General features: G+C 38.7%; 1 protein-coding gene across 2 annotated transcripts in view; it reads left to right on the top strand.

Annotated features, from left to right (window-relative positions):
* The window catches only part of SPTLC3 (serine palmitoyltransferase long chain base subunit 3), a 160,578-nt gene that overhangs the window by 36,649 nt on the left and 104,353 nt on the right, over positions 1–19,576 (top strand). The window lies entirely within an intron of this gene.

Here is a 19,576-nt window from a genome sequence, read left to right on the forward strand (position 1 = left end):
AGTGAGAGTATGAATAGGACTGTATTCTGGTCTTCTAGTTGTAAGCTGAGTATTATTTATATTCTACCCTGGAATAGGAAAGTGTGCTTGAGTGACAGGTGAGACTTTTATTTCACCTAGGTCACAGTTTCACAACTTTGGCACTATTGACATCTCAAACTGGATTATTCTTTGATGTGGGAGGTATTGCAGGATTTTTAACAGCATCCCTGACCTTGACCCACAAGATGCAATTAGAACTCTCCCACGTACTTGTGACAATCAAAAAATGTCTCCAGACATTGCCAAATGCCTTACAAAGTGGAATATCACCCTCAGTGTATACCCACTGATCTGGATATTTTCAATAGTGAATGTATAAATGTCTACATCATCTCCTTTTCACATAGAGCTAACAGGACGACTTGGAAAATATACAGGAATCTGTGAAGAGCCTGTGTCCTTTTACCATGTTTTCCAAAATTGGTTCAAATGATATACGATGCCATGAATCTCTTTTTCCTAAAACTTGCTTTAAAATATACAATTGTGGCTGCAGATTATTCCACATGACGGAGCCTTGAACACATCTAAGTAAAGCATGAGTGACACATGTAATAGGAGAATCTCAAATCCTATAACTTACTGACCAATACCCATAGTAAGCTAAACTCTTATTATAGCAACGTAACCATGAACAGGTCATGTAGAACACTTATTTTGAAATTACCAAATTGGAATTAAGTTAAGCATATCTTCAGGGGAAAATCAGGCCCAGTTTGACTGTTGAACTCTCTCTTACCTTTAGCAAGTATTAAGTCATATGCTCTATACCAAGAGCATGCATACTATGTCGCTTCAGTCACGTCAGACTCTGCAACCCCATGGACTGTTGTTGGCCAATCCCTTCTGTCCATGGGGTTCTTCAGGCAAGAATACTTGAGTGGGTTACCATGTCTTCCTCCAGGGGATCTTCCTGACCCAGGAATCGAACCCACATCTCATGTCTCCTGCATTGGCAGGCGAATTCTTTACCACTAATGCCAACTGGGAAGCCCCTATACCAAGTAATGGGGACTAATAGAGAAGAAAATACAGGTCTTTCCAGCATAAAATTTGAAGTCTGGTATGGAAAAAAAGACTCATGAGCAAAGCAAATGATAAAAAGTGATGAGGGGAAGGAAGTTGATATGGGAAACAGGGATCTGTGCCCTGTGATTCTCTTAGGAAGTTAGGAAGGCGTTATGCTGGGACTTAATGGTGCACAGATCTTTGCCTATTGGGCAAGGTACAAAGGAAGACACTCTAAGAGGGCTGCTTGTGTCAAGCAAGTCAGATTCATTTGGAGTGTGTATTTTGTGCCAGGCACTATACAACAGTCTGGAAATATAGAAATAACTAAGGCAGATAATGGTTTTGGAGAGCTAACCACAAAAGAAGCAATTGCAGCAGAATTTGATAAGAGGTATCATAGAGATAAGTAGATGACATCAAGGAGGCAAAGAATTAAAACATTTAACCTGGACTTGGTGTTCAGTGAAGCCTGCTGGCGGGAAGAGAAACTTAAATTGACATCTAAAGACTGAAAAGTAAGTAAGTAATAAGGCAATGAATGCGGCAAGATGAGCTGGAAGGAGTCTTCAGGGAAAGGAAATGTGTGAAGTGGCCCAGAGATAAGAGAAGGCATTGAACTTTTAAGAAACTGAGGAATTCTAATGATCAGAATGTTGTGAGAGTGGGATTATGTGGGGAGAAAGACTGCTTGAGAGGCAAGCAGAGACCTTATTATAAGGGGTTTTTATAAGCCATAGACATTTGTTATAAGAACAATGGGACCGCATTCAAGGATTTCAGGCAGAGGAATGCAGATTTGCAGATTAGAAAGATCATGTTCACTGCAATGTAAAAAATGGATTGCAGGAGGGACAACACAGGGACCAAAAAAAAAAAAAAATTCCAATGAAGAGGCTGAGGCAGAAGTCCAAGTTGATAAAAATTCTAGATGATACCTTGGGCTGGGCCCAGGTTAGTGGCAGGTGATGAGAGACAGGCCAAGAGAGGCCTAAGGGTTGGAATTAGGACTACCCCACCAGAGAAAAGAATGAAATCATTCCCATTTGCAGTAGCATGGATGGACCTAAAATCTATCATAGTAAGGGAAGTAAGTTGGACAGACAAATATCATAATATAAGTTATATGTAGAATCTAAACAAATGATACAAATGAAGTTATTTACAAACAGAAATAGACTCACAGACATAAAAGACAAATTTATGGTTACCAAAGGGGAAATGGAGAGTGGAGGGATAGCAGAGGAGTTTGGGATTATCAGATATACACTACTGTATATAAACTAGATAAGTGACAAGGACCTTCTCCATAGCACGGGGAAGTATTAATATAGTCAACATCTTGTAATAATCTAAATGGAAAAAAATCTGAAAAAGAATATTTATCTAATTAGATAGATAGATCTATATCTATTCTGTATAACTGGATCACTTTGCTTAAACCTGAAACTAACACAACATTGTAAATCAACTATACTTCAATTAAAAAAAAAAAAAGAGGTAGAGTTAGGGATGATTGATTTGACTTGGGGAATTACAGAGATGTACAAATCAAAGCCCACACTTGGGCTACAACTTGGGCAACTGGATACAAAGAAGGCGGTATCACATTGAGATGGGGAATAGAGAAGGAAGATGGAGTTGGAGGGGAATGTGATCAATTCACTTTGAAACAAGCTAAGTTGAAAGAATTGACAGCCAGATATAGAGGTCTAGACCTCCAGAGAAAAGTCTGAGATGGATGCTGTAGCATCTTCAGCACATCTGGAGCATATTAAATTAATCAAAACCATAGGAGTGGATGTGACCTCCCAGGGAAGGTCTATGGAAGAGAAAAAGAAAAAGGGTGTGAAGAGGACAGAGAACTTTAGAGAATGTTATAAGTGGCAGAGATGGAATTCCGACTCAAGACTAGAAGCAATGTGACAATAAAAATCCTTATAATAATCTAGGAAGGAGATAATATGTGCTTGAGTTGGGGAAGAGGCAGATGGAATGAAGAAAAGGAAGTTGGTTATAAAGATATTTAGGAGGTATAATCAACAAGTCTTGGTTGCTGAGTATATGGAAAATAAGAGGAAGAAACCAGGATAATCTCAAATTTCTTCTTTGGTCAGATACAGGAATGGCAGCGGCACATCCATCGCTTGAGGACTGAGTTAGTAAAACTAAGTGAAAAGATTTTTAAAAAAAAAAGAAAGAAAAGCAAAATCTCCCTCCAAAAGAGCACTAAAAAAATCTCAGACCCAGAGCACTTGCTATCTGAACAGACTTGATTAATAATCAAGACACTAACAAGGAAAAAAGACAACCCAGACAGATACAAGGTTTCAATATTTTGCTTCAATTCTTCTTTTAACCCTTTAAAGGCAACTTTAGAGTTGAATTGCAGTGTATTAAAGATCTCCAGCTCTAGTACTTTCTCAGTGATGTCATGGCCCAACTTTGCTAAATCCAGAATAGGATGTCAGAAAATATAATCAAAGGCATATCAAGCATTGTCAGGGATTTAAAAAACTTCAAGAACAGCTGCGTGTCTCAGTCCCTGTGGCCCCTGCTGGTATAAGACTTATCAGTTGCAATACCATGATTCCGTTAGACCCAGGTAGTCCCAGAGCCCTACAAGTAAAGCCCAGATATTTCTGGCTCATCCCCAGAGATTTTTACTCCCACATATAACAAAAACGTTTCAGCAAACTGTAACTAGAAAATTTGGACATAAATCTCCAAATGTTTTCATGACTTAAAGCTTGCTCTTTCTTATCCACTCTTGGCAATTCTAGAACAACAGTAGGATTGGTGCAGCGTGACTTTCTCCAGAGTGTTTTGAAGGATGGGGTTCAGGAAGGTCACTGGGTGTGAGGCATGGTTTTGTCCAAAGTAAACAGACAGCCCAATGCTGGGCTTCCTGTTTGGGTCTGGGTGGGTCCGAAATGAGAGAGTTTCCCTGGGAACCCAACGTATTAGCCAACAGCTTGTGGGGTGGGAACGGTTCAGTCCCTTCATTCTCTTCTCAGTTAACAACCAACATGATCTTTTTAAACCTAAGTCGGTTCACATGAGCATCTCTGGCCGAAAGCCTTTAACGCTTTCGTTTCTCGCTCATAGTAAGAGCCAGAACTGGTCGAGGTGCTACAGAACCGCTCCCTCGATGAGTTCTGCCCCTGTTCCACAAGCCTCTTCCTTTTCCTCAAACACAGCCCCTCACACCTACCGCAAGCATTTCTCCTTTGCCTTTGCCTCTGCTCAGAATGATCCTTCTTCCTTCAGGTATCAGCACAGCTCACCCCCTCACTTTCTTCATTAAATCCATCTGGAAATCACCAGCTTTAAAGGCTGCCTTTAAGGCAGCAGGGGTCACCAGCAGTGGTATCCCCACACTCCCCAACCAAGCTTGGTTCCAAATACCTCCTGGCTGCTTCTCAAAAGCAAATGCACCCTCACAAGAAAGGCATATTTTCCACAATTGCATCTAGATTTGGGAAAAAACTTCAAAATCAAAGTTTGAGAAATAGTTTGTAAAATAAAACCATTAGTAAAATCAGATTATAACCACCTACGGTGAGTTTTCAGGTCAACATTTATTTTGTTGTTGTTGTTCCGTGTTTTGTTGTTGTCTAGTCTCTAGGTCGTGTCTGACTCTTTTGCAACCCCCCCATGGACTGTAACCTGTCAGGCTCCTCTGTCCATAGGATTTCCCAAGCAAGGACACTAGAGTGGCTTGCCATTTCCTCCTCCAGGGGATCTTCCCAAACTGAGGGTCAAACCTGCATCTCCCGCACTGGCAGGTGGGTTCTTTACCACTGAGCCACCTGGGAACCCCAGCGTTTATTTGGCTATATACAAATATCCAAATATCCAAACACCCACAGGCATGCAATTCTGATGTGCCATTAAAATGTTGGTCAATTCATTTTGTTTTACTTCTTTCACGATATAGACCTTTCAGCTTCCCTTAGTAAGAAGGAATCCGCAGTAGTGGGTCTCTAACAAGAGTAGTAGCAAGGTTGATGGATCTTGGTAAGGTAGAGCTTTGCTAACATCTATCAACTAGTACTAAGCCAACGTGTGGAATGAGTGGGTTATGACTAGCCCCTTCCTGTGTCTTTTTTCCTTTTCCTTTTTATTATGGAAATAGCCAGCAAAAGCTATGTTCATCCTTCCTTTCTTTTTTGTGCACTTAGTTACACACATGCCCATTTGCACTCACCCTCTCCCTTCCTTAAGGTATGTTCATAACATACATTTGTTGTGTGACTGTCTTTTTTATTTTTTCAAGAAATTGTACACTGAAGATCTTTACCTGCCAGAAGAGAATTACCTTCATTGTCTTTAATAGCTACATGATGGTATTGTATCGTAGGGTTATATGATTTATTTTTATTCTCTTTTATATTATTGAAAATAATGCTTCAGTGACCTCAGATATGCAGATGACACCACCCTTATGGCAGAAAGTGAAGAGGAACTAAAAAGCCTCTTGATGAAAATGAAAGAGGAGAGTGAAAAAGTTGGCTTAAAGCTCAACATTCAGAAAACTAAGGTCATGGCATCTGGTCCCCTCATTTCATGGGTGAGAAATAAATGGGGAAACAGTGGAAACAGTGTCAGATTTTATTTTTGGCGGCTCCAAAATCACTGCAGATGGTGACTGCAGCCATGAAATTAAAAGACACTTACCCCTTGGAAGGAAAGTTATGACCAACCTAGACAGCATATTAAAAAGCAGAGACATTACTTTGCCAGCAAAGGTCCGTCTAGTCAAGGCTATGGTTTTTCCAGTGGTCAAGTATGGATGTGAAAGTTGGACTGTGAAGAAAGTTGAGTGCCGAATAATGGATGCTTTTGAACTGTGGTGTTGGAGAAGACTCTTGAGAGTCCCTTGAACTGCAAGGAGATCCAACCAGTCCATCCTAAAGGAGATCAGTCCTGGGTGCTCATTGGAAAGACTGATGCTGAAGCTGAAACTCCAATACTTTGGCCACCTCATGTGAAGAGTTGACTCATTGGAAAAGACCCTGATGCTGGGAGGGATTGGGGGCAGGAGAAGGGGATGGCAGAGGATGAGATGGTTGGATGGCATCACTGACTTGATGGGCATGAGTTTGAGTAAACTCCGGGAGTTGGTGATTTACAGGGAGGTCTGGCGTGCTACGATTCATGGGGTCGCAAAGAGTTGGACACGACTGAGTGACTGAACTGAACTGAACTGAACTGATGCATTTACTCAAGGATAATGCATAGAAATGACTTTCTGGGCCCAAGAAATAAATATTTTAACTTCCGAAATGTTGGCAAATTGCCTTTAAAAAAGATTGCATAGCATGTCTCTAGTAGTAGGCGAGAGTGCTTGCTTTCTTGTCAGCATTTGATACATTGATATTATCAAAATATTTCTTATTTTTGCCAGTTTGATAAGGGAGCTTTTTTTTAATGTTCCTGTGTTTTTCTGCATTTCCCTGGTTAATAATGAGGCTGAGTTTTTCATATGATTATTTCTCATGTATGCTTACTCTTCTTGAATTGCCTATTGATATCATTTGCTCATAATTTTATTAAATTATTTTTCTTATTGATTGAGAGAAGCTCTTTCTATATATCCTTTATCAATAATTTGACTCAAATCTGTTTTAATTATTTTTCAACTCTATTTCTACGTTTTTAACTTTTTCTATGCTATATTTAGCCACACATATATATGTTTTAATTTTTAAGTCACATGTATCAAACACCTCCTTTATGTTTTCTTTGTTGTTGGTTTTGCTATTTTTTGCTGTCCTTTCTCTTTGTGAAGGGGGAGTAGTTTAGGAAGGCTATTTTCATCTTGTAAGAACGATAAAAAATTTTCCTATGATTTCATTCAGTACTTTTATAATTTGGAGTATTTATTCATTTAATCTACAAATTCATCTAAGATTTAATTCCATGTGCTCTAATTGGAGTATTTATTCATTTTATCTACACACTCATCTAGGATTTAATTCCATGTGTTCTGTGAAGTAGGAGGGCTACTTTTTTATTGAAGTAAAGTTGTTTTACAGAGTTGTGCCAATCCCTACTATATAGCAAAATGACTCAGCTCTATATATATACACACTATATATATATAGTATATATAAAATATAAGAGTATAATATAAAATACATATAGAATATAAGAAGATTATATTTTTAATCTTCTTCTCCATTATGGTTTATCACAGGATATTGATAATAGTTCCCTGCACTATATATTAGGACCTTGCTGTTTTCTCATCCTAAATGTAGTAGTTTGTATCTACCAACCCCGATCTCTCTCCGGACCCCCACACCCTGACAACCACAAGCCTGTCCTCTGTGTCTGTTGAGTCTGCTTCAATTTTACAGATAGGTTCGTTTGTCCCATACTTCAGATTACACATAAAAGTGATATTATATGGTATTTGTCTTTCTCTTTCTGATTTGCTTCACTTAGTATAATAATCTCTGGTTCCAGCTATGTTGTTGCAGAAGGCATTATTTTGTTCTTTCTTATGGTTGAGTAACAGTTCATTGTGTGTACATGTATCACATCTTTATTCATTCATCTGTGGATGGACATTTAGGTGGTTTCCATGTTTTGGCTATTGTGAAGGGTGCTGCTACAAACAGGAGTGCATGTATCTTTACGAATTATGGTTTGTCTGGATATATTCCCAGGAGTGCGATTGCTGGATCATATGGTAATTCTATTTTTAGTTTTCTGAGGCATCTCCATACTGTTTTCCACAATGGCTGCACCAATTTATATTCTCACCAACGATGCAAGAGGATTCCCTTTTCTCTGCACCCTCTTCAGGATTTGTTACATGTAGATCTTTTAATGATGGCTGTTCTGACTGGTGTGAGGTGGTACCTCATTGCAGTTTCGATTTGATTTCCCTGATAACTAGTGACGTGGAGCATCTTTTCATGTGCCTAAGGGCCATCTGTATTTCTCCTTTGGAGAAATGTGCACTAAGGTCTTCTGCCCATTTTTCAATTTGGTTGTTTGTTTTGTTGTTGTTCTTTAGTTGTGTGGGCTGTTTTAATCTTTTGGAGATTAAGTCCTTGTCTGTCACATCATTTGCAAATATTTTCTCCCATGTCATGCCTTTTCATTTAGCTGTTGTTTTATAGTTGTTTCCTTTGCTCTGTAAAGCCTGTAAATTTAATTACATATCATTTGTTTACTTTTTTATTGCTATTGCCTTGGGAGACTAACCTAAGAAAACACTGGTTATGCCAGAGAACATTTTGCCTAGGCTCTCTTCTAGGAATTTCATGGTGTCATGTCTTATGTTTAAGCCCTTTTGAGTATAGTGTAGGAGTATGCTCTACCATCACTGGTTTACATGCAGCTGTCCACCTCTCCCAGCACCATTTGCTCAAGAGACGTTTTCCCATTTTATATTCTGCCTCCTTTGTTGAAGGTTAATTGCTGTAGATGGGTGGGTTTATTTTCCGGCTCTCTATTCAGTTTCATTGATATCTATGCACATTTGCATAGCAATACCACCCTGTTTTGATTACTGAAGTCTAGAAGAGTTATGAGGAGGACTACTTTTTCAAGGAATTTTTAAATTGTCTCAGTATAGGTAATTAAATAGTTCAATTACTTTTTACCCACTGATATGAAATATTGGCCAACATGTTGCATTTTTTAGGCAAATTTACAAATTTTCAAGTAGTTTGTAAAGATTTTCTTTCTATATACCTTAGAATTAGCTTTTCAGGTATTGAATTTTTAAGAAGGAAATGTTGCTGATTTAATTGGTAATGTATTAAATCTATGTGTTTTGACTTTGGAAAATTTGACATCTTAATAACAATATAATATTCTTCTTTTTAGTCTTCTCATTCAGAAAGGTGGTATGTCTCTCCTTTTATTTAGATATTTATGTCCTCTAATAAAATTTTATTTCTTTTTAATTTTTATTTATTATTTAATTTTTTTAGCTTTTCTTATTCTAAAGTCTTATAATAAAGTCTCTTACTATAGTTATTTGGGTACAAGTTTTTGATGATGGTACTATTTAAGTAGTACTTTTCCCCTATCTTCGATTCTAATTAGTTATTGATGGCATACAGGAAAGCTATTGCTATTTTCATATTTTAAGTTCAAAAACTCCCAACTTAATGAATTCTCTTTTTTAGTTGTCACAGCTTCTCAGATAGTTGTATTGGAATTTCATGTGTGTCATAGAAAACTGTATATTGTCTTTTGATCTATTATAACAAACTTGTTAATTATGTTATTTTTTGTTTGTTTTTATTTTTTTAATTTATTTATTTTAATTGGGGCTAATTACTTTACAATATTGTAGTGGTTTTTGTCATACACTGACATGAATCAGCCATGGATTTACATGTGCTCCCCATCCTGATCCCCTGTCCTGCTTCCCTCCCCATCCCATCCCTCTGGGTCTTCCCAGTGCACCAGCCCTGAGCACTTGTCTCATGCATCCAACCTGGGCTGGTGATCTGTTTCACATATGATAATATACATGTTTCAATGCTATTCTCTCAAATCATCCCACCCTCACCAATATTTAAATCTTCTAGATTTATTTTTTGTCCTCTCAAACTTATAATTTCTGAGAAATATGTGTTAATGTCTTTCACTGTGATTGTACATATCTTAGGCTTTTTTTTTTCTAGTGTATTTCAGTGTTAACTCTCAGATACACAAAAGATCATTGTTCTTATAATTCTTAATGGATTTTTCCTGTTAACTTACTTTTTTTACCTTGTAGTCTGTTTTGTCTGACATTAATATTTACATATCTGCATTTTCTTCAATATTCATCTCTTTATTTTCAGCCTTTATCATTTTCAGAAATGTACACCTCTGATGAGAAACATATAGATTTATCTGTAAAACAAATGTGAAAACTTTCTTTTAATAATACAACCTATGAGCAGTTACTTACTTGAACCATATGAAACTGCTCTTCTTACAGGTGTCATCACTGACAATTCCATGCAGCTAAACCTATTATTTTAATGCTCATTTGTTTAAGCTATTTCCTGCCATCTTTATATTTTACATCCAAATTTTCTGTTGCTTACTTTTAATTTATAAATTTAAAATATTTTTCCTTTCATATTTTTGGTGCATTTAATTGAGTTTCCCCTGTTCTGCCTTTTTTCCACCTTGTCCCTATTAAGAAGTTATGTATAGGTTGCAAGAGTACATGCTAAATCACTTCAGTCGTGTGTGCAACACAAACTCTGCAACCCTAGGGACTGTAGCCCACCAGGCTCCTCTGTCCATGGGATTCTCCAGGCAAGAATACTGGAGTGGGTTGTCATGCCCTCCTCCAGCAAATCTTCCTTACCTAGGGATCGAACCCACATCTTTTATGTCTCCTGCATTGGCAGTTAGGTTCTTGACCACTAGCACCCCCTGGGGAGCCCATGTATAGTATATCGCCTACTATTTTTTTTTTGATAATTCTCTTAGAATAAATAATACATATACTTAAGAAGCTGGTTACCAGGGAAGCCTTTCCTGGGCTTGCCTGGTGGGTCAGAAGTTTAAGAATCTGCCTGAAATGCAGGAGACCCTGGTTTGATCCCTGGGTCAGCAAGATCCCCTCGAGAAGGGAATGGCTATCCACTCCAGGGTTCTCACCTGGAGAATTCCATGGACAGAGGAGTCAAGGGGTTGCAAAAAATCGGACATGACTGAGCAACTAACATTTTCACTCTTCATTTAGTAGCTAGAGTCTTCCCTTAGCCACAAGAATTTAGTAAAGTTTCACTTTCTTTCCCCCACATATTCATTCTTCAGATGGTGATTTAGTTATGAATTGTTAGTTTCTGTTTCTTTATATTACAAGCGTTATAAAACTACTTGAGTTAAACCATATTCCGTCAATTTCTTCACTCACTATTTTTTAATTGGCATCTGTCTTCCTCTGTAGTTATTTCATTGTTTTACTGAGGTACATGCTCAGTTATTACAGAAAAGAGAGTTAAATTCATGACTTTTTACATATACTGGAATGTTTGTATTTGGATTTTTCATTTGTTTGCTGGCTTGGCTGAGGATAGATTTTTAAGTTCAAAATCGTTTTCTCTCAATTTTTTTCCACTTTTGTCATCTAAGTGACAGCCATTCCAATATTCTTGCCTGGAGTATCTCATGGACAGAGTCAGCCTGGTGGGCTAAGTCCATAGGGTCACAAAGAGTCAGGCATTACTGAGCAACTAACAAACACACACACACCCCTATGAAAAGTTTGAGGCAATCTAATTCTTATTCCCTTGTCTATAAACTGCCTTTCTCCCTTCTCTGAAGACTTTTGATTCTTCCCTATAGCCTTTTGAAATTTAACCAGGATGTAGCTTGGTGTGGATGTTTTCCTTATTTTCTGTATTCAGGACCTGAGAGACCATTTACGTCTTAGAACTGAAAACTTCCTTCCTCTCCTGAAATTTCCTTTCTTCCTTCTTCTTTACCTCCTTTTCCTCTTCTTTCATCTCATCTCCTCCTTCTCCTCCTTCCCTCAATCATGCAAATCCCTTCTGAACCTGTCCTTCACATCTCTTGATTTTCCTTCATATGTTATTTTCTCTGTCCTTTCCCATTATCTCCTAGAAAGATTAATCAACTGACTATGCTAGTTTATTAATTAATTTACTTCTTAGCTATATCTATGATTGTTTTAAATGTTTATTTTTTTAATTAATTTACTTTTTATTTGAAGGATAACTGCTTTACAGAATTATGTTGGTTCCTGCCAAACATCAACTTGAATCAGCCATAGGCATACATATGTCCTCTCCTCTGGAGCCTCCCTCCCATTTCCTACCCCGTCCCACCCCCCTAGGCTGTTCCAGAGCCCCTGTTTGAGTTCCCTGAGCCATACAACAAATTCCCATTGGCTATCTGTTTTACACATGGTAATGTAAGTTTCCATGTTGAAGGATATAATTTTTTGTTGTGTCTTTCTAAACATGTTACATATTTTTTTAGTTTGCTTTCTGTTTGCTGTATTAAGTCTTTTCACTCAAAGTTAGTTTTGCTTATTGAATTTGGTGCCTCTTATCAGACTAGTTTTGCTACAGTAGTGATGACATTTTGTTTCATGCTTATTTTTGTATTTAAGAATCCTTATTTGCTTGCATATTCACCTGTCTTGAGTGATTGGAGGAGGAAAATGAAGTGTGTTGCCAGAACCAGTGGTTTGTGTCCTTGCTGGGTTGGGGGTGGTTCCCTACCTCTCTACACTAGGGCATTGTTCCTTCACTCAGTTCTTGCCGCCCATCTCAGCGCTTTGTACTGTGGACAATGCAGCTTCTTCTTACTTTTCAACCCAATTAAAGAAGAACAAAGAGATCTTCAGTTCAGTTCAGTTCAGTCGTGTACGACTCTTTGCGACCCCATGAATCGCAGCACGTCAGGCCTCCCTGTCCATCACCAACTCCCGGAGTTTACTCAAACTCATGTCCATCGAGTCAGTGATGCCATCCAACCATCTCATCCTCTGTCGTCCCCTTCTCCTCCTGCCCCCAATCCCTCCCAGCACCAGGGTCTTTTCCAATGGGTCAACTCTTCACATGAGATGGCCAAAGTATTGGAGTTTCAGCTGCAGCATCAGTCCCCATTAATCACTCAGGATATCAATTTTTTGTAGTAATTGACTATTGCCTGTGAGGTCCTCTATGGTTAGTGTACATCCAATCTTCTCTGCAAGTGTTTTATACTTTAGTCATTCAGTCATGTCCAACTCTGTGACCTCATGGACTGTAGTCCTCCAGGCTCTTCTGTCTATGGAGATTCTCCAGGCAAGAATACTGGAGTGGGTTGCCATAGGCTTCTCCAGGGAATCTTCCTGACCCAGGAATAGAACCAAGGTCTCCTGCATTGTAGGCAGATTCTTTACCAACTGAGCTACCAGAGAAACCCAGAGCTATGGTTTGTTTACTATGGTCTTATTTCTACATTGATCAGATCTTCTTAAGTTCTTTCTTTTGTGATCTTTCAATATTTCTGATTCATTGATGATTTATAAAATTAAAAATTTATTTTGTTATTTTTTATAAGAAATACTTTTTTAAATTAATTAATTTATTTTAATTGGAGGCTAAATACTTTACAATATTGTAGTGGTTTTTGCCATACATTGACATGAATCAGCCATGGATTTACATGTGTTCCCCATCCTGAACCCCCCTCCCACCTCCCTCCCCATCCCATCCCTCTGGGTCATCCCAGTGCAGCAGCCGTGAGCACCCTGTCTCATGTATCGAATCTGGACTGGCAATCTGTTTCACATATGATAATATACATGTTTCAATGCTATTCTCTCAAATCATGCCACCTTCACCTTCTCCCACAGAGTCCAAAAGTCTGTTCTTTACATCTGAGTCTCTTTTCCTGTCTCACATATAGGGTCATCATTACCATATTTCTAAATTCCATATATATATGTTAATATACTGTATTGGTGTTTTTCTTTCTGACTTCCTTCACTCTGTATAATATGCTTCAGCTTCATCCACCTCATTAGAACTCATTCAACTACATTCTTTTTAATAGCTGAGTAATATTCCATTGTGTATGTATACCACAACTTTCTTATCCATTCATCTGCCAATGGGCATCTAGGTTGCTTGCATGTCCTGGCTATTATAAGCAGTGCTGCGATGAACATTGGGGTGCATGTGTCTCTTTTAATTCTAGTTCTCTCAGTGTGTATGCCCAGCAGTTGGATTGCTGGGTCGTATGGCAGTTCTATTTCCAATTTTTTAAGGAATCTCCACATTTGTTCTCCATAGTGGCTGTACTAGTTTGCATTCTTACCAACAGTGTAAGTGGGTTCCCTTTTCTCCCCACCCTCTCCCGCATTTATTGTTTATAGACATTTTTATAGTTTATTTTTTATATAATATAATGTAATGTAATATAATTTTATTATTAATTAAATAATATACATATTTACAGTCTATTGTTTATAGACTTTTTTAGAAAAACTTTTTGCCCTCACCACAATCAATATTTGTGGGGTCTTAGTTTCCCTACCAGGGAGTGAACTTGGGCGCTCAGGAATAAGAGTGTGCAGTCCTAACTGCTGGAGACCAGAGATTTCCCTGTGGTGGAGTCCAAACTGCTGGAGCACCAGAGAATTCCCTGGTTTTGTTTCTTAAATATATACTTTTTTGTCATTTCACAGGGCTTTTAGATGTGTGGTAGAACACATGCAAACACTGAATCTACCATCTTTTTCCAACCTCTCTCTAATTTCTTAAGAAGAAAAATTAGATTTTACCATCCTTACTTTGTGTTTCTCGTACTTCAATGAATTGCCTATAATAAAATTACCCTTCCCAACAAAAAGGAAAACACAAACATATTTTATTATTTTTCTGAGCTCAACCCTTGTAAGAGAAACAGCTGTTTCTCAAAAGGAAGTAATACAATAAAATGAAATGTTAGGTGAAAAGAAAAGTGTTATTGTCCACACAAGTAAAAACTGTGTTTGACAATGACTTTTCCTCTCTCTACAAATCCATAGTTCTATTTACTACTGAATGGGAAGGCAGTTAAACCAAAAATGAAGAAACATACTTCCAAATTTGGTAGTACTTTTTGCAATAGACCATGGATATGTTCACTTAGCCCTGCAGTGTGGTTTGTTGAAAAGAGCATTGATTGGTATAAACATCAATCTGTCCACTCAGATTTTCTGGCTTTCTGTTGAATTGTCTATAAAAGTAGGGTAGATAAATCTATAACACTTGGAAAATGATAAAGTACCCTACAAGGTTAATGGTGGAAAAAGAAAGAATGTCATATTGCAGAAGAAACAAGATCATTTTGTGGCTGTATTGTTATTATGGTTTCTCCACCCTCCTATAAGTCTTCCCTGGTGACTCAGCGATAAGGAATCTGACTGCCAGTGCAGGAAATGTGGGTTCTCTCCCTGGGTCAGGAAGATCCCCTGGAAAAGGAAATGGCAACCCACTTCAGTTTCTTCACTAGGAAATCCCATGGACAATGGACCTGGTGGGCTACAGTCATTGGGATTACAAAGAGTCAGTCGCAAGTTAGCAATTAAATAGCAACAATGACCCTCCTATACCCTACTCCAGAAAATGATTGTGTCCTTGTGGCCGGGGGTTCACTCTCACAACCAGTTTGTGTCAGGAAGAAAAATATAATAAGTAGACCATGTGATGAGCTAAATATGCAGATGGATAAAGATACGTCCCACTGCAGTACTTCAGCTTTTGCAACAGCTAGTCCAGATTCGTATTTTGATATAGTGACAATGCTGTGGGAGGCTTTCCTGAGGCTAGAGGACAATGACCTTTGGAAGGCAGTCACTGCTCCTAAAGAAACCTCATAGTGTTCAAAGGAATGGGGTGGGGTGAAAAAACACCCACACGGAGGCAGGAACCTTCATGGGTGCAGAGGAAGAGGAACTCTGTAACCAGAAAGCAGAACTTCTTCTCTGGACCAACCAGATATAATTCTTTTTTTATTTTTATTTCATATCAAAGTATAGCTGACTAACAAGTTTGTGCTAGTTTGGGAGGTACAGAAAAGTGATTCGGTTACACATACACATGTATCTAATGTTTTTCAGATTCTTTCCCCATTTAGGTTTGTACAGAGTATCGAGCAGAGTTCCCCGTGCCATACAGAAGGTCTCTGTTCAGTTCAGTTCAGTTCAGCCACTCAGTCGTGTCCAACTCTTTGCGACCCCATGAATCGTAGCACGCCGGGCCTCCCTGTCTATCACCAACTCCCAGAGTTTACTCAAACTCAGATGTCCATCGAGTCGGTGATGCCATCCAGCCCTCTCATCCTCTGTCATCCCCTTCTCCTCCTGTCCCCAATCCCTCCCAGCATCAGGGTCTTTTCCAATGAGTCAACTCTTCGCATGAGGTGGCCAAAGTATTGGAGTTTCAGCTTCAGCATCAGTCCTTCCAATGAACACCCAGGACTGATCTCCTTTAAGATGGACTGGTTGGATCTCCTTGCAGTCCAAGGGACTCTCAAGAGTCTTCTCCAACACCACAGTTCAAGAGCATCAATTTTTTGGCACTCAGCTTTCTTCACAGTCCAACTCTCACATCCATACATGACCACTGGAAAAACTATAGCCTTGACTAGATGGACCTTTGTTGGCAATTAGGGATCTATTTTAAATCGAGCAGTGTATACCTGTCAATCCCAAACTCCCTAACAATCCCTCCCCTTCACCCTACCTCCACCCCCAGCAACCGTTAAGTTTGTCCTCTGTGTCTGTGAGTCCATTTCTGTTTTGTAAATATGTTTATTTGTATCCTTTTTTAAAGATTGAACATGCAAACAATATCATATATTATTTGTCTTTCTCTGTCTAACTTACTTCATTCAGTATGACAATCTCTAGGTTCATCCTTGTGGTGGCAAATGGCATTATTCTTGCATTCTAAGGTTTCAACCTCATATTTCCCTCTCAGGAACAGGTAGATGACTGAGCCGGTGATTCAGATTTAAGTTAGCATTTATACCACCCACAAAGAAACGGCTCTATGTGGTTAAAAATTGCCCTACTTCCTCAGCAGAGAAGTTTCAAGTGCCTAATTTATAGAAATTTCTATTGAGTGTGAAGATTATTCCCTAGCAGAAAGTCTTCTCTTACCCCACAGAATTGGTTAGAATCCCCATGTCTTGCCTTCAGAACATTTTTCTCAATAAAGAGCTAGCTGCCCATTTCTTCACAGGTAGAAATTCTGGATCTCGGAGCCAGGAGCCAGAAGTTTGGGCAGGATAGAGCATGTTCACACCTTTCCTCAGGGCACCTGATGAGAGGCACACACCTTCATGAGACCTCAATAACAGAAGCTGCAGACTTTTTCTTAAGTCAGTGCCGGGTTCCGTACAATGCACGCACCCTCCTCCATGGCATGGCAATTTGTTGGCCTTCATATTCCATATTATAGGTCACTTTAAAAAATTTTTATTTTATAGTGGAATATAGTTGATTCAGTTTGTGTTAATTTCAGATTACAGCAAAGTGATTAAGTTATATATACACATGTATCTGTTTTGTTTTTTCAAATTCCTTTCCCATTTAGGTTATCAGAGAATATAGAGCAGACTTCCCTGTGCTGTATAGTAAGTTCTTGTTGGTGATCTCTTTTAAACGTAGCAGTGTGTACATGTCTGAAGTGACTGCTGGTAGAACAGATGGAGCTGGAGTAGACTAGGGTTGAAATTACTCATCTAATTGGGCCTAGTTTTCCTCACAGCTCAATTGGGTATTTGAACTCCATGATTTCCATTGTTCTTTCTGCCCTGGTATCTTGAGCATCTTGTGGTTCCATGTCTGAAATCAATTTTATTTTAATTTTGTAGGCATAATATTTTGTTTCTTTTCTTTCTAAAATCAACTGCTTTCTTAAACCAAAGTTTAACTTCTCCTCTAAACTAACTGCTAACTCTATTTTGTGTCAGATTTCTCATAAAACCTAGAACTATAATTCCATTCATAGTCCAGACATATTACTGACAGATACACTCTCTCTTTTCTTTTTTCTTTTTTTTTTTTTTGTAGGATAAGTTTAAATGACTTCATTTCAGATAAATTAAAAATTAGAAATAGAAGGACACAAGCAATTTTGGGGAAGATGGAGTAACTGACAGATCAGTTAAAAAAAAAGTCTGAGAAAAATGTATGAAATCAAAACAGAAGTAGTTTGAAAAAGATTTTCCTAGAATTACATAATCAAATTTTCTCTCAAATATATGTCCACTTCCATGTTAAATGTAAAAGGGTATAATTATCATAATCTGTAGATTTAAATAATAAAATCTATCTAAGGGCATTTCACTATTTGAGAGAAAATATATTTGATATGAGAATTTCAACTTACAAATGTAATCAGTAGAGTTGCCCAACCATCCTTTAAATTCACATACACTAGTCCCCAGGACTTTTTTTTTCCTCCGTTTATTTTTATTAGTTGGAAGCTAATTACTTTAGAATATTGTAGTGGTTTTTGTTATACATTGACATGAATCAGCCATGGGTTTACATGTATTCCCCATCCCGATCCCCCCTCCCACCTCCCTCTCCACCCGATTCCTCTGGGTCTTCCCAGTGCACCAGGCCCGAGCACTTGTCTCATGCATCCAACCTGGGCTGGTGATCTGTTTCACCATAGATAATATACATGTTTTGATGATGTTCTCTCGAAACATTCCACCCTTGCCTTCTCCCACAGAGTCCAAAAGTGTGTTCTGTACATCTGTGTCTCTTTTTCTGTTTTGCATATAGGGTTATCATTACCATCTTTTTACATTCCATATATATGCGTTAGTATACTGTATTGGTCTTTATCTTTCTGGCTTACTTCACTCTGTATAATGGGCTCCAGTTTCATCCATCTCATTAGAACTGATTCGAATGAATTCTTTTTAATGGCTGAGTAATATTCCATGGTGTATATGTACCACAGCTTCCTTATCCATTCATCTGCTGATGGGCATCTAGGTTGCTTCCATGTCCTGGCTATTATAAATAGTGCTGCGATGAACATTGGGGTGCACGTGTCTCTCAGATCTGGTTTCCTCAGTGTGTATGCCCAGAAGTGGGATTGCTGGGTCATATAGAAAATCACAGTTATCCCCAGATATGATGCCATTGTCACTAAAAACCAAAAAGTGAAATAACAGAAAAAAGCTGTGTCATGGATGCAGCCAGCCGCCATCAAAAGATGCAGATTCTATCTTTTTCCATCTGATTGGGCCATCTCAGAAGATGTGAAGGCCAGATTAGTAGCATAAGAAGCCCTTCCTCAAAGCCTTTCTCTGTCATCCTCCTTGTGCCTCTAGGGCATAAGCTCCATTTCATAAAAGGAAGAAAGAATTCAAAGAAAATGAAAGGGGAGCAGGAAACTCACTGCAGTCTTCAGGGGCTCCCCACTCCACCAGGGTGACATCTGAGTTTCTTGTGAGCACATGTAAGGCTCCCACATTCTGTTTCCATTAGACACGGCAGCCTCACCCACACTACGGTGAACGGTAGGGAACTCAGGCAACAGAGTCAGGCCATCAGAACCTTGGCTTTAACTCCAAATGAAGTGGGAGCCATTATAAGCTTGGAGCAAAGAATGGCAGGATCCATCATGTTTTATTCTTGCTCCTTCTTCTCAAAGATACCCTACATTTCCAGCAAAGAGACCGATTTACCCTGAGTGTCCTCTCCAAGCATACCTACCCATCGTAATCTCATCCCACCGTCAGTGACCATCTCCAAAGCCTCTCCTGCATAAAGCCATCTTGACTCCTCTGGCAAAACATGATTCATCCTCTGGATAAAACCTTACAAACACCCAAACTACTTGACTTTGCCCAAGGTTTGCATTTTCTACCTTGTTCTAGCTTAAGAGCTAGATAACAAAGTCAAATATGTCTTGCTCTGAGCCTCACCTGGATTGCAGGTCCCTCAGGCATGGATGGCATTTGACACAGCAAAACAGTGCTGTTGCTTCAACTTTGAGAGAAGCCAAATGCCTCCAGAAGC

The sequence above is a fragment of the Muntiacus reevesi genome, chromosome 2 (genome assembly GCF_963930625.1).
Source record: "Muntiacus reevesi chromosome 2, mMunRee1.1, whole genome shotgun sequence".
In the NCBI taxonomy this organism is placed as follows: Eukaryota; Metazoa; Chordata; class Mammalia; order Artiodactyla; family Cervidae; genus Muntiacus; species Muntiacus reevesi.